This window comes from Centroberyx affinis, unplaced genomic scaffold, assembly GCF_046629955.1.
Source record: "Centroberyx affinis isolate AG114_WGS23_722 - 3 ecotype Tasmania unplaced genomic scaffold, CSIRO-AGI_Caff_v1 ptg000366l_1, whole genome shotgun sequence".
Taxonomy (NCBI): domain Eukaryota; kingdom Metazoa; phylum Chordata; class Actinopteri; order Beryciformes; family Berycidae; genus Centroberyx; species Centroberyx affinis.
This window is the reverse complement of record NW_027279037.1, coordinates 153,581-166,378: the sequence shown is the minus strand read 5'-3', so window position 1 is coordinate 166,378 and position 12,798 is coordinate 153,581. Positions and strand designations below refer to the sequence as shown.

The 12,798-nt window shown below is 44.0% G+C and overlaps 1 pseudogene; it reads right to left on the bottom strand.

The window, feature by feature from the left end:
• The window catches only part of LOC139641365 (uncharacterized), a 42,578-nt pseudogene extending 39,078 nt beyond the window's left edge, over positions 1 to 3,500 (bottom strand).
• Positions 3,501 to 12,798: the final 9,298 nt, after the last annotated feature.

Genomic DNA, 12,798 nt, shown 5'->3' with positions numbered 1-12,798 from the left:
CTTCAATTACATCTTGCAGGCATAGAGGTGGCCGTGTTGCCGTGTTATCGCTGCGTTTGCTCTCTCTCTCTCTCTCTCTCTCTCTCTCTCTCTGTTTGTGATGTCGGAGGCCGCCGATAGTAGTATTGGAGTTAACACATAGCGACACAGTCGTAGTTTTACGCATTTACACAAAACATTTCAGTGAAAATAAAAAGACAAGAGACATATAGTCTTGGCAATTAAATGTATATTTATTAATGTACTTTTCACAAATGAATTGTTTGTCACCTGTCTTCTGTGCTGCACTGGCTGATCCTCTGTTTCAGACCCGGAAAACCGGGGGGGGTCGGACCAAGTGTGGTAAAGTGGCAGAGGTGTTTAATTGTGGGTTTGTTGAAAAGTTTTTTTAATACTTTTGAGTGGATCAATTGTTTTGGAAATGTCTAATGACCTTTATTAATTGTTGAATTTAATATTGTGGAATATTATGAACCAGGTAACTAATGTTATGAGATAATTGATTACCAAGTACTAATTGATGTCTTAGTAGGAGCCAGCTACTATATAAAGGTGGAGGCTGGAGCTCCTTGGGAGAGTATACCAGACCTTGCTGGCAGAAGCAGGCCAGATCGCTGTCATCTGCAGAGGGCCCTTATCTAAAGGAGCATTGCCTATAGTGCAGATTTGATTTATATCCTTTTTTGCCTATTTTTCTTCGTTTTGTCTACTTTTTGCAAGTTGTATTTTTTCCTTTTTTCTTCAACTGGCCAAATTTTTGTCTGTGTATTCAAGAAAAAAGAGCTCTGGTATCGGAATCAGTATCGGTATCGGCAGATATCCAAATTCAGGTATCGGAAGGGAACTGAAAAAAAGTGGATCGGTGCATCTCTACAATTTACGCTTACAATAAGTGCAACAGTAGAATAAGTTTGGAATAACATTCCTCAAGCATCAGTATGGATCCTGGTTCGGGTAACAGGTCAGGGTCGGGGTGGGCGCTGGGCAGCATACAAACCCTGGTTTGGGTAAAGAGTCAGGGTTGAGTGGAGGGCTGGAGGTCAGGAGACGAGGTGAAGTCAGGAGAAATAGGTTTTCAGACTGTGATGGAACATGGGGAGTGACTCTGCAGTTCTGACTGGAAAGATCATTCCACCACTGGGGAGCCAGGAGGGAAAGAGTCGGGACCGGGCAGAGCGGTGGCCAGGTTGTCACAGGGATGGGATGGACAGTCGACCAGTAGTAGCCGAGCGCAAGGCACAGGTGTATAGGGTTGAATCATCGTCTGGATGTATGGGGGTGCTGTGCCATTGGTCGCCTTGTAGGCTAAGACCAGTGTTTTGGACTGGATATGAGCAGCCACTGGGAGCCAGTGGAGTGCGGATAGGAGGGGGATGACATGGGAGAATTTAGGGAGGCTGAAGACAAGCTGGGCTGCAGCATTCTGGATGAGCTGTAAGGGTCTAAGAGTGGATGTATGGAGGCCAGCAAGTTACAGTATTCAAACCTAAGCTTGGACCAAGAGCTGTACAGACTCCTTGGTAAGGTAGGGTCTGATCTGACAGATGTTATAAAGAGCAAATCTGCAAGATTAGAGACTGCAATGTGGGAATTCTAGGACATTTGGTTGTTGAGGATAACACCAAGGTTTTTTACAAATGGGGTAGGTGTTGTTTTGGTTTTATCAATGGTGATGGAGAGATCTTGTAGGGGACAAGATTTCCCAGGGAAGAAGAGTAGCTCAGTCATGTCCAGATTGAGCTTGGGGTGGTGGTGGGAGGACATCCACCTGGAGATGTCAGCCAGGCACCTGTGTGTCAGAGGAAGGGAAGGAGAGGTACAGCTGAGTATTGTCTGCATAGCAGCGGTAAGACAATTTGTGTGACGTTACGACAGAGCCAAGGGACTTGGTGTAAAATGAGATTAGGAGGGGGCCAAGGTCTGAGCCACAAAGGACCCCAGTGGAAAGGGTAGATGGTGAAGAAAGAGACCGTCTCAATGACACCTGATAGGTGCACTCATCCAGGTAGGAAGAGAACCATGCAAGTGCTTTCCCAGAGATCACAAGGTCTGCAAGCATGCCACGGAGTAGGTGGTGGTTGACTGTATCAAACGCAGCAGCCAAGCAGAATGAGGACCCAGGATAGGGAGGCAGCCTGAGCAGTGTGGAGTGCTTGTGTCACAATGAGGAGTGCAGTCTCAGTAGCAACTTAATCATGGCTGTTTCAAAAGCAGAGGAAGCAATGCCAGTAGAAAGTGACAAATTGATAATTTAAGCCTTGGGGGTCATAAAAGAAAATTGAGAAATTTTGCAGGCAGGGGTCAAAAATGCAGGTCATGGATTTTGAGGCCGGTACTAACTTGGAAAGAGTGTCTAGGGAAACTAATTTGAAGCATGACTAGAGTTGTTAGCAGTTGTAAAGGGATGCAAACAAGGACCTCAAACTACGCAAACAAGGATCTGTATTCCTAGACAAAATAGTGGCATCAAACCCAGTAGTGTGAAGGCTATCCACTTTTAGTAGGCCGGATCGGCCCCATAAAGAGGGTTATCTTAGAAGACTAGTCCATGCTCTTCACAAAGCTTTGCCAACCAGCGGTTCAGGGAGACTAATCTGCTATAAACCTCATCATTACCCTTCACGGGTAAGGGTCTCTATGTTACTCTTTGTGACCTAAGATTGCTTCATCCTAATATCATGAGTGCCGACATGCACAACAATGTTGCTAAATATAGTGTGTGGGGGCATGTGCCTTATGTACTCTTGTGTCTACTCCTAGTTTGGAGCAAAACTATTTGCAACCTGTTCTCTTGATTGTGAATCAGGCTGTGCAACTGGCAACTGGCTCCAGCGAGTTATTGGATGCCTCAAAAAGTAGGACAAATTCATCAGCCACTGCCTTATGCTGTCATACACTAGCAGACCACATACTACACGTCTCTCTAGTAGAGACAACTTCTTAAAAATGAATACCACTTACCTTTGTTGGTGTCGCTAACAAACACAAAGTAATGCTAAGTAAACACTAATACACTATTAGACAGTAACACAAATACAGCAAGCTAAGCTAGCAGCTAAGCAGCTATAGGCCAGACTAGGCTAGTGAGAAGATAGTGTTGGCTAAATTGCTGGGTGGGACTCTAAACCTAATAAATAAATAAACCTGAACCTAAATGCTGAGGTAGACGCTAACATATCAGGCTAAGCAAGCAGATAAGCTGACGACTAGGTTAGTAGCTGAGTGCATGGGCTTATACCCATGTATTGTTCATGATCACTAGGACATCGATGACCCATTATCTTGCCCATCTGATGAAAGCACTCCAAGGCCAGCTGCACTGTAAGGGCTCTAAGTTTCTCATGTGTTGTGTACTCTGCTCCAGTGACCATACACCATTCACTGCCATTATTTGGCAAACTGCACCCCAGCATTTCAGAGAGGCATGAGTGGTCACAACCATTCTGAATAGCCCCCTGCTCAGCGATACACCATGAGTTAGGAGACCCAGAGCTCGTCATGACTTCAGAGCGTTTGTGCACAACAGTGTGATTTGAAGGGTGTAAGTGCTTTGGTGGAGACAGGTCAGTAGCCACAACCCATCACTGCTGATACATTCTTTTGCATTAAAATCCCAATGGGACTACTGCTAAAGGGAAAGCCATGTGACCCAATAGATGCACACACTGGCAAAAGCATACAGTACTATGTAGTTTGAATCAGAGTGTAGATAGTTAGAAAACATCTATTCTCAGAGATGGAAGAGTCCAACTGGCTACTGAGGCCAACTCAATGCCAAGAAAAATTCTGGTGTAAATGATTATTACAATTATTACAATTGTGTAGTGCTGCTGTCTATTATGACTGCAAATAGCCAATTATTCTATGTGGAGAGTGGACAACCCAATTGTTTTTGGCATGAAATGTATTTTATCCTTCACTAGGTTGAAATCTAACGGCGTCAGTCAAGCAGATTCAGAGAGAAGCATGGGTATTCACACCAGCATTATGCAAGCATGGAATAAGTCAAAAAGTTACACTCATAAAAACTACTGACTATTTGTGGAGACAAAAAAACAGTATTTGCAACTAAATTAACAATTGTGAAGGAGGCCGCATACTCAGATAACGTCATTACCTTCCTTTTCTTTGATTAGTAGGGATTATATTACACCAGGATTGGAACACCATGGCTGGGTGCAATCCAGCCACTGCTTGTGTACCTGTCTCTACATTGGCATCAGAAAAAGTAACTAGATGGACATTTCCTCCAGACTTACAAAGTGCCAAAGATTTCCCCAAGATAGGCATGGCTAATGATCAAAAATAAATGAGTGAAACCAAGGAATGATGAACGCAAAGGTTGACGTTTCAGAGGGCTGTGACCAGGCTAGAATCTTGCACCTTAATGGGAGCTAGAGCTGCTTAGTACTACCTGCACCACTTGATATTCATAGGCTATGTCGTCAAAAGGTAATGTGAACATTTTCTGTGCATAGGGAAATTGAGCAGCTGATAATATGTCCTTTAAGTCTATGACTATAAGCCAGTCTAAAGGTAAGATGTAAAGGCTACTGCTTGTAACACTTTTTAACCTCAGATATTGGCTAACCATGAGGCTTAATATGAAGTAAAGGCCTCTGTTCCTTTTTGGCAATGCAAAGTAGTAGATTTAGATGTGTTTTGCATTCCACTTCATTGGTTTTAACCCCTGTCACACAGTCCATCCTGATCTTTGCCAAGTCCCAAGTTAACTCTAGGTGCCTATAGCAGCAAAGAAAATCTTTTGTTTTGGAAAGGGGTCCTTATCCAGAGTTTTCTCTATTATGCTTGCAATGGAATAGTCACTGTTTGCTCTTCTGGATGAACTTGTGGTTCTCATGTTTCCACTGTGTTCCCTGGCATTGCCTAGGTAGATGCTGGAGACTTCCCAGCAGGGTGTTAGGTGTCTGGGAGCTCCATGACTGTGAGTCACAGGTGTTGCCCTCCCACCGCTGTCTCTTTTATTCCCATGCCCAGGGAAGTGGCTGCCACTTTTGTGAAGCACAGATGTCCATAGTCCTGTGCACATAAACAAGACTCTCACAAAGAGGCATAGATTTGAGATCCATCCATTGTTTTTCTTGGTAGGCCTCCAGAATTGTAGAAGTGTTTACAGCTTGAACAGTGAGCCCCTGAACCTTTCTAGTTGGGAGACAGAAATGTGACCATTGTTGCTTGGTAGTATTGGTTTGTTGCTGCACAACATATCGGCCTGGAACACAAAATAGCCTATTGGGGACCATGAATAGTAAGCCCATACAATGTCCATGAACTGCACAAGCAGAACTTTTAACAGAACATTTGGAGGCTCCCTTTGTCTGAACAAGATTCTACAGTCCTTGAACACAGGCAGATAGTTGTGCATAATTGCTGCTACCATTAAGCTGGAGTGAGTAACAGCCCTGGAGCAGAGGAAGAAAATACAAGCCAAGCTACCATTGGCATCCAAAGGAAAACAAGCTTCATTGCCCTTGGCCAAGTTGAACTATGTTGTCAAACTGCTATAAGTCCAATGCTAACAGGTCTAACTTATCAGCTGAATTAGGATGGGACTCATTCATCATAGTGATAGCTGTGAGAGGTCATATCTGTGACATGTTTTGGAGCCAAAAGAGACAAGTCCATTTTGTCACGTTAGTTCCCTGAGGACATGCTAGGCTTTGTTGCCTCATCCTGTTTAAAGCTGTTGTCCAAGAAAATGGAGACTAAAAAGGACATAGATGGTAGCCTCATCTTGAGCACGAAATCCAAGCACCACTGCAGCTGTTTCTTTCCCATGCAGGCATAGAGGAAGCAAGAAGAGGGATAAGCCATGGTTTGTTGGATATGAGTTAAACCGAGACAGGCCAAGGAGACAGTGGCCACATCCACACTGGATGCACACACTGGCTATTGGTAGCACCATTAATTCAGCTAGTCATGCCCTTATGAGGAGATGTGGTCACTAGTGACTAACCGATAAATATAAAAAAACTACTAGTACTGTGACATGGACAATGAGAGACAATAACATCACTGTAGCAGTGTCCTGTGATGACGTGACATGATGATGTCCACATCTATGTGTCAGTTGAGACACAAGAAAATTTTGTTTGGTCAAGATACCGTGAGATGTGGTAAAGTGCACAGTAGTGACTGGGATTAAACACATGTACAGTAGATTTAAATAAAGTTTGGGTTCACCCTGTTGTATAAGTACTTATTGGCCTTACAGTTGTCAATTCTTTCTAAAAAGGTTGTCTGGTCCATTTTAGATTTATCTGCTGTGTTTAATCATTAAAATCTTATGAATGGTGACCATATAAAGCAACCAATTCTTTCCAAAGTTAGCCAGAGCACCATAGAATTTGATAGTGGACAGAATCACTTTATTTGTCAAGTTCAATTACAGTAGAGGGATGTGTTTTGGTGTGTGTACCAGACAAACTTACACAGTAGCACAATACTCAGTGACAAACATGGTACCCTAGAACAGTACAAGGGGACAATGCAAGACATCTCTTCAGCCCCTCCAGTTCATCTGGAATGCTACAGCCTGCCTTGTCTTCAAACTCTTTGACAATGAGTGCAAAAGTAGTATAAGCTTAAATTCCAATAGAGCACCAAATTCACAACCAGCTGGCAATATTACCACGCAGAGAGAGAAGTATAAGAAATGAAATAGCTAAAGGGAGAGATAGAAGGGATTTTAGAAGGGGATAGTAGGATTGCAGGTGGTGCAGCTGTCCAGGCGGGTGCAATCTGTGTGGAGAAAGAGCACGGGTGCGAGTTGGAGCAGTGTGGGCTTCACAGCTGCTCATCTACATCTGCTGTCCCTACTCCTTTTTATAGGCCTCCTGGATGATTGTTGATGGGAGCAGCCAAAGGGAGCAAATCAAGGAAGTGAGTAGGGGTTGAAGTGAGTGTTTTAGGAGGCTAGCAAAAGGAGGTTGCAGTTGTCCAGATGTGAGATGTCTAAAGCTTGAACAAGGAGTCAAGCAGAGTTGCATGTTGTCAGCATAACAAGGAGATGGAAGATAGGAATTTAGGATATGGTGACAAGGCAAAGTGATCTAGTCTAGAGAGAGAAGAAGAGGGTGCCCAGGACTGAGCCCTGGTGGATCCCAGTGGAAAGGGTGTGTGGTCAAGATCTCCATGACACCTGATATGTGCAGTCTGACAGTTTTGGAGGCAAACCAAAAAGAGAGGGACCTGGAAAACCTTAAGTCAGCAACGGTGGTAAGGAGCATCTGATGGTTGACAGTGTGAAAGGTAGTGGATAGGTCAAACAGGATGAGGACTGAAGAGCGAGAAGCAGCTTTAGCAGAGTACTTCAGTGACAGCAAGGAGCGCAGTCTCAGTGGAATGGTGCTTCTTGAAACCAGACTGGCTGGGGTCAAACAGATAGTGTTGGTTAGAGGCAGATGTTCATCCAAATGACTGACTTCTGACTTGAAGGCAGATGTTATGCAGCCAGATGTCGGGGATGAGTTTATGGTAGACAGGAAGGGGAGCAGATCCGCCGCTATGGTCTAGAGAAGAGAGGAGGGGATGGTGTCAGGAGGGCAGGAGGAAGGTCTGCTGGGGGAGACTAGTTGTAGGACTTTATCTAGTTGAGAGGAGAGAGAGACAGTAAGATGGTAAATTGGTTAGGGTTAGGTCCACCTTCTCAAAGTAGGTGACAAAGTCTTCGGCAGAAAGAGAGGGAGAAGTAGGTGGACAGGGATTAAGAAGAGAAGAGGAAATGGTTAAACATCTCAAGCAGATGACTTGATTTTGGAGTGGTAAAAGTTTGATTTAGCCATATATACAGATGCACAGAAGAAGGAGAGGAGCGATTGAAAGGGGAAGAAGTCATCCAACAAGCCAGTTTTGTGCCACTTTCTCTAAGCTGCCTGAAGCCTCATATGTTTGACTCGCAAGGCTTCAGACAACCAAGACGCAGGGGGGGACGGACAAGCAGGTCTAGAGGAAAGGGGACAGAGGAGGTCAAAAGACGATGAGAGAGCAGATAGGAATGCAGAGGTGGCAGAATCAGTGGGGGAGGCAGGAAGGAATCAGCAGGAGGTAGTGGGGGAAGAACAGAGGGAGGACCTGGAGAAACCTTACATCATGCCAAGTAGTGACGGTGTGAAGAGAGACCAGCTTATAAGGATTAGCAGAGAAGGGAATGGAGAAGGAAATAAAATGGGGATCAGAAACTTGAAGAGGGGTAGCAGGTTAGTAGTAGAGCAGGCTCTAAAGAAGAACAACTCCAGCCTATTATTAGCTTTGGGAGTAAATGGGGATGCAGAGAGGGTAAGATCAAAAGAGGATAGGAAAGAAATATTATTGCTGAACTTCTCTGTGGGGACGTTGTGGAAGACTAGCAGGTGTCCCAGCTTCAAGAAATGTGCTGAGAAGGATGTTGATGTCTTATGATGTTAACGTTTCAACCAAACAAATGAAATACCCAGTAAATAAACCAAAACTCAATACTCCTGGTGTATCCACTTGTGGTTATATGCAACTGTAATCATGTTTACTGCTCTGGCATCAGAGCCCAGGACAGTACTTTAGCTTAGTCCTTGGCCTTCTTTTCAGCTTTTCTCGTGGTTGGACTTGTACATTCCATTCCAGAGGCAGGTTGGCCTCAGTGCCAGGGTAAGCTGGAGTAACAGATGGTTGCTGGAGCAAGTCTGGCCTTTCCCTCTCCCCCTCTCTCACACTCTCTCTCTCTCTCTCTCTCTCTCCTCACAATAGCCCTACTGCTGTTCTCATGGTAACACTATCTGCCAAGTCTGAAAGATTGGATTTTTACAGGACATATGAGCTCAGCACTATAGCAGTGGTGGACACTCTGCTCTCACTGTCTCTCTCCTTCTCCCCTACACCTTGATCTTTCTTTCCTATTTCTGTCTCTATTGACTCCTTCAGCCTGGCCCATGATCTCTTTCTCTCCTTTCTCTGGCTCCTCCTCTCCTCAACTCATCCGTCATCATTGCTTGTTGAGTCAACAGTTCCTTCTATCTCTCCTTCTGTTTTTGAATCATCTAACATCCAGGATGTGAAATCCCAACCATGACTGGGCTTTATCTGTTAGTGTGTATAAATCTAACTCCTATCTAATCTCCTACATCTGCTGTGCCATTGTTCCTCCTCTCTTTGTTTCACTGTATCTTCAAAAGGCCTGCCTCTACTAGATCATGTTCTCAAGGCTAGACTTGATAGTGTTATCACTGGACTGATGGTTTCAACTTGGGATATTATCACCCACCCTGAAAATAATGGTGCCCATTTTGGTTTAAGGTTCTTGCTCTGTTGTGGTTTAGTTGACTATTCTAGACGTTAATCAGGGACATACACACACACACAATCACACATACAAACACACACATTAAAGATATTAGATTTAAATAGGCACAGCATGGTGTAGGAAAGACAGCCAGCTGTTCTTTGAGCAGACAGATTTCTGATATACAGAACAGTGGGCATCTGTGGTGCACTGATTGCAGGATGACCCATTCTGAATTAAAAAAAATCAAAAAATCAAATGCAAGACCACACACACACAAACTTGCCCAACCCTTTCTCCATCAAAAAAAAAAAAATCAAATGAGTATCCTCCTAGTTAAGAAGGGATGCTTGCTTTCTGTCTGTCTTTCCATCTTTCCATCCACAAGGTGAGCTCGCCTAGCTCTCTCTACCTCCTCTTCCCTCTTTTTTCCTCTGACGGCATTGTAAATGGAATGAGTCTGGTTGCATTGCTGTATTACGGTGGGATAAAGTATCAGTGCTGGTAATCTTCCGTGGATTAATGGCTTCTTCTTTATCTGCTGCGGCTGCTCCGCTCAGATGTCTGGCCCGGCCAGGAGCCTCCTGCTGGAATACTAATGACAGACGGACAGACAGCTCCAGCTCTCCCTGTCCCCAGCTCCAGCCCAGCCCACGGGAGTGTGTGTGTGTGTGTATGTGCGCGTGTGTGTGTGTGCATGTGTGTGTGTGAGGTTGGGGGGTAGGGGGGTGAGTGAGAGAAAGGGAGCACATATGTGTGAAGTGTGTGTGTGTGTGTGAAGGAGAGAGAGAGCGAGAGAGACAGAGAAGGAGACTGCACGTGTTAAGTGCGTGTGTGTGTGTGTATGTGTGTATTCGCCCCTGAGACCCTGTCGCCTCCTTTGTGAGGTAGTCGCTGTCCTCCTTGTCCTGGCTGACACCTGCTTTGCATACAGGAGGGGCCAAGAGGAGAGGAGGGGAGGGGCAATGATGGTGAAATGAGGGTCCCCCAGGATGAGAGAGAGAGAGACAGTGGGAATGAGGGAGAGAGAGCACAGGAAGAGAGAAGAGGGAAGAGGGAGAAAGACAGAGAGACAGTAAATGGGAAATAATGAATAGAGGGGAATGAAGCAGACAGATGGAGTGAAAGAAGGAAGGAGAAAACTGAGGAGGGGACAATGGAATATAGGAAGAGAACCGACCACACCAGACCACACTTTCCCTGTGAGCAGATCTACTGGCAGACCCTTATTCTTTAGTACATTTATTCTTTTAGTATATTTAGTATCTTTAGTCTATTTAAATAGACCACTGTAGGTTTGAGCCTTTCCATTTCCATTCCCTTAGCAAGGTCACATTTACCCCATACAGCCTCTGAGCTAAGAATATCTAGTAGGTCTTTTATGAAAAGGACCAAAACTAAACGCCATCTGCTTCCTCAGTGAAAGAAGAAAAGAAGAGGAGGAGAAAAGGAAGAGGAGGGGGAGTGACAGAAGCACACCATGTACCAACTACTGGCCATGCTTATGTGAGCAGAAATACAGTGGAGAACAATGGAAGATCATATGCCCCATGTTCACGTCATTTCCAAGGTGGAACAACATGAGAGCAGAAGCACCGACAGAACATGAGGCTTCAGTCAAAGTTAAAAATTGAATGCCAACATACTGTAGATGCTACTTATTAGTAGGACTTGAACACATCAAACTGCACACAAAAAATGTGAACATATTAACAGCACATTTACAGGGCAAAATACCAGAAACACCACATGAAAAAGAACTAACTTTGGAGTAACTAAATCATAAATTCAAAACCAGCTACACAGATGAATCATATATAGTTGAAAAGAAGTCTGACCAGCATCAATTTTATAAAAGCAGCTCAGCAACAGCCGACACTTCACAGCATATTAGCTAAACACCACAAAACTACGACCTCAAAAATTACCATAGAAGTGAATTAACACCTCTGTGCAACAGAACATGTACATTGTGAGCTTTGCAAGGCTGGGATTTATGGCAAGGCTGCCATCCGCAAACTTTGCTTGTATCCAAGGCCACCACACAAAGACGCTTACGTTGTTATACAGAGCACAAAACCTGGACTCCTGAGTAATGGGAAAAAGTAATATGGTCTGATGAGTCGTCTCTCACCCTTTTTGCTACATCGGGATGGATCTACGTTTGGAGAAAGCCAAAGGATGGCTTCAACCCACAATGTCTTTTGAACATAGTGGTGAATCTGTAATGGTTACTAGATCTCCTGCCCATTGTTCAGGCTTGTCTCAGGTGACCCATATGAGTGTTTTACTGGTCTAGTTCCCCTAGATGTAGACCATGATATAGACAGAAATTGGTTGCCTGCCAGTTTGTGATGATTTCTGTTTTGATGCTGTGAAACCAAAAGTTATTACAATAAAAATAAATGTTATTTTGGAACTGAAACAAATGTTTGCCACATTTAAAATAGATGCCATGTTTTATTTAAGGTATTCCATGTTTTATTACCTCCGCCAAGGAGGTTATGTTTTCGGTGTAGCATGGGCCAAGGAAGAACCCATTCAATTTTGGAGCGGATCCGGATCCGACTCACGAACAAGCAATAATAGTACAAACCTTGGCCCTTCTAGCTTATTTATGCAGTCTGTAAGTTTACCGGACTTTGCTGCATCCAGACAAAGTTTGTTTAGGCGTATGTTATGTTTGACAGTGTTACTAGCTCTACTTGTCATCTTCTGACTAAATGACACATTAAAATGTGTGAAAATGCATGCATGAAAATGAATGTCCATCTTTCATGAGCAGTGAAGCAAATGGTTTTTGGTCATTCATTCATTTACAAAAACTATTTAAAAAAAAACAACTCAGAGGGCTTTAGGGCTTTAGTCTACTACTGATTACCAATCTGAATGGCTATAGAAAATGTCATTATTTGCACAACCACATGAGGTTGCTAGTTAGCAGTTAATTGAGCGTAAAAATGGGTTGTATTGAGACCCAGACAAATCACCTATACAGTCTATGGTAGCGGAGGCCATGCTGGTAATGCTGTGGGCAGCATCTCCTGGGAGTCTTTAGGTCCAGTGACTGCTCTACAGTCATATAACAGCCAAGGAGTATGAGGCTATTTTACAGGACCAGGTGCACCCTATGGTGCAAACCATAGGTGCAAACGCTGTTACCCCATGATGTTCCCAAATTCCACGATGACAACGCCCCCATACACACTGCTAAACTGTTTTCACAAACTCAGATTAAGTTCAGCACCTTCCATAGCCTCCCAATCACTGCACCTAAACATCAATGAACCTTTATGGCAATTTATGGATGGCAGTGAGCAATGTAGATTTCTATGTCCTTCATCCCTCAAATATATGGAGGCTTTCCTTCTTGAAGAATGATCCAATATCCCACTACACACTTGTTCCTAAGACAAAGTGTGGCCCTGCTCCTTAGTAGGTACCTGATATTCTTGTATTGTTGTTTTTTTCTTTGTGGTAAGTATAAAACCCTTTGCTTTCTTTCCATTGATACAGCTGGCAGT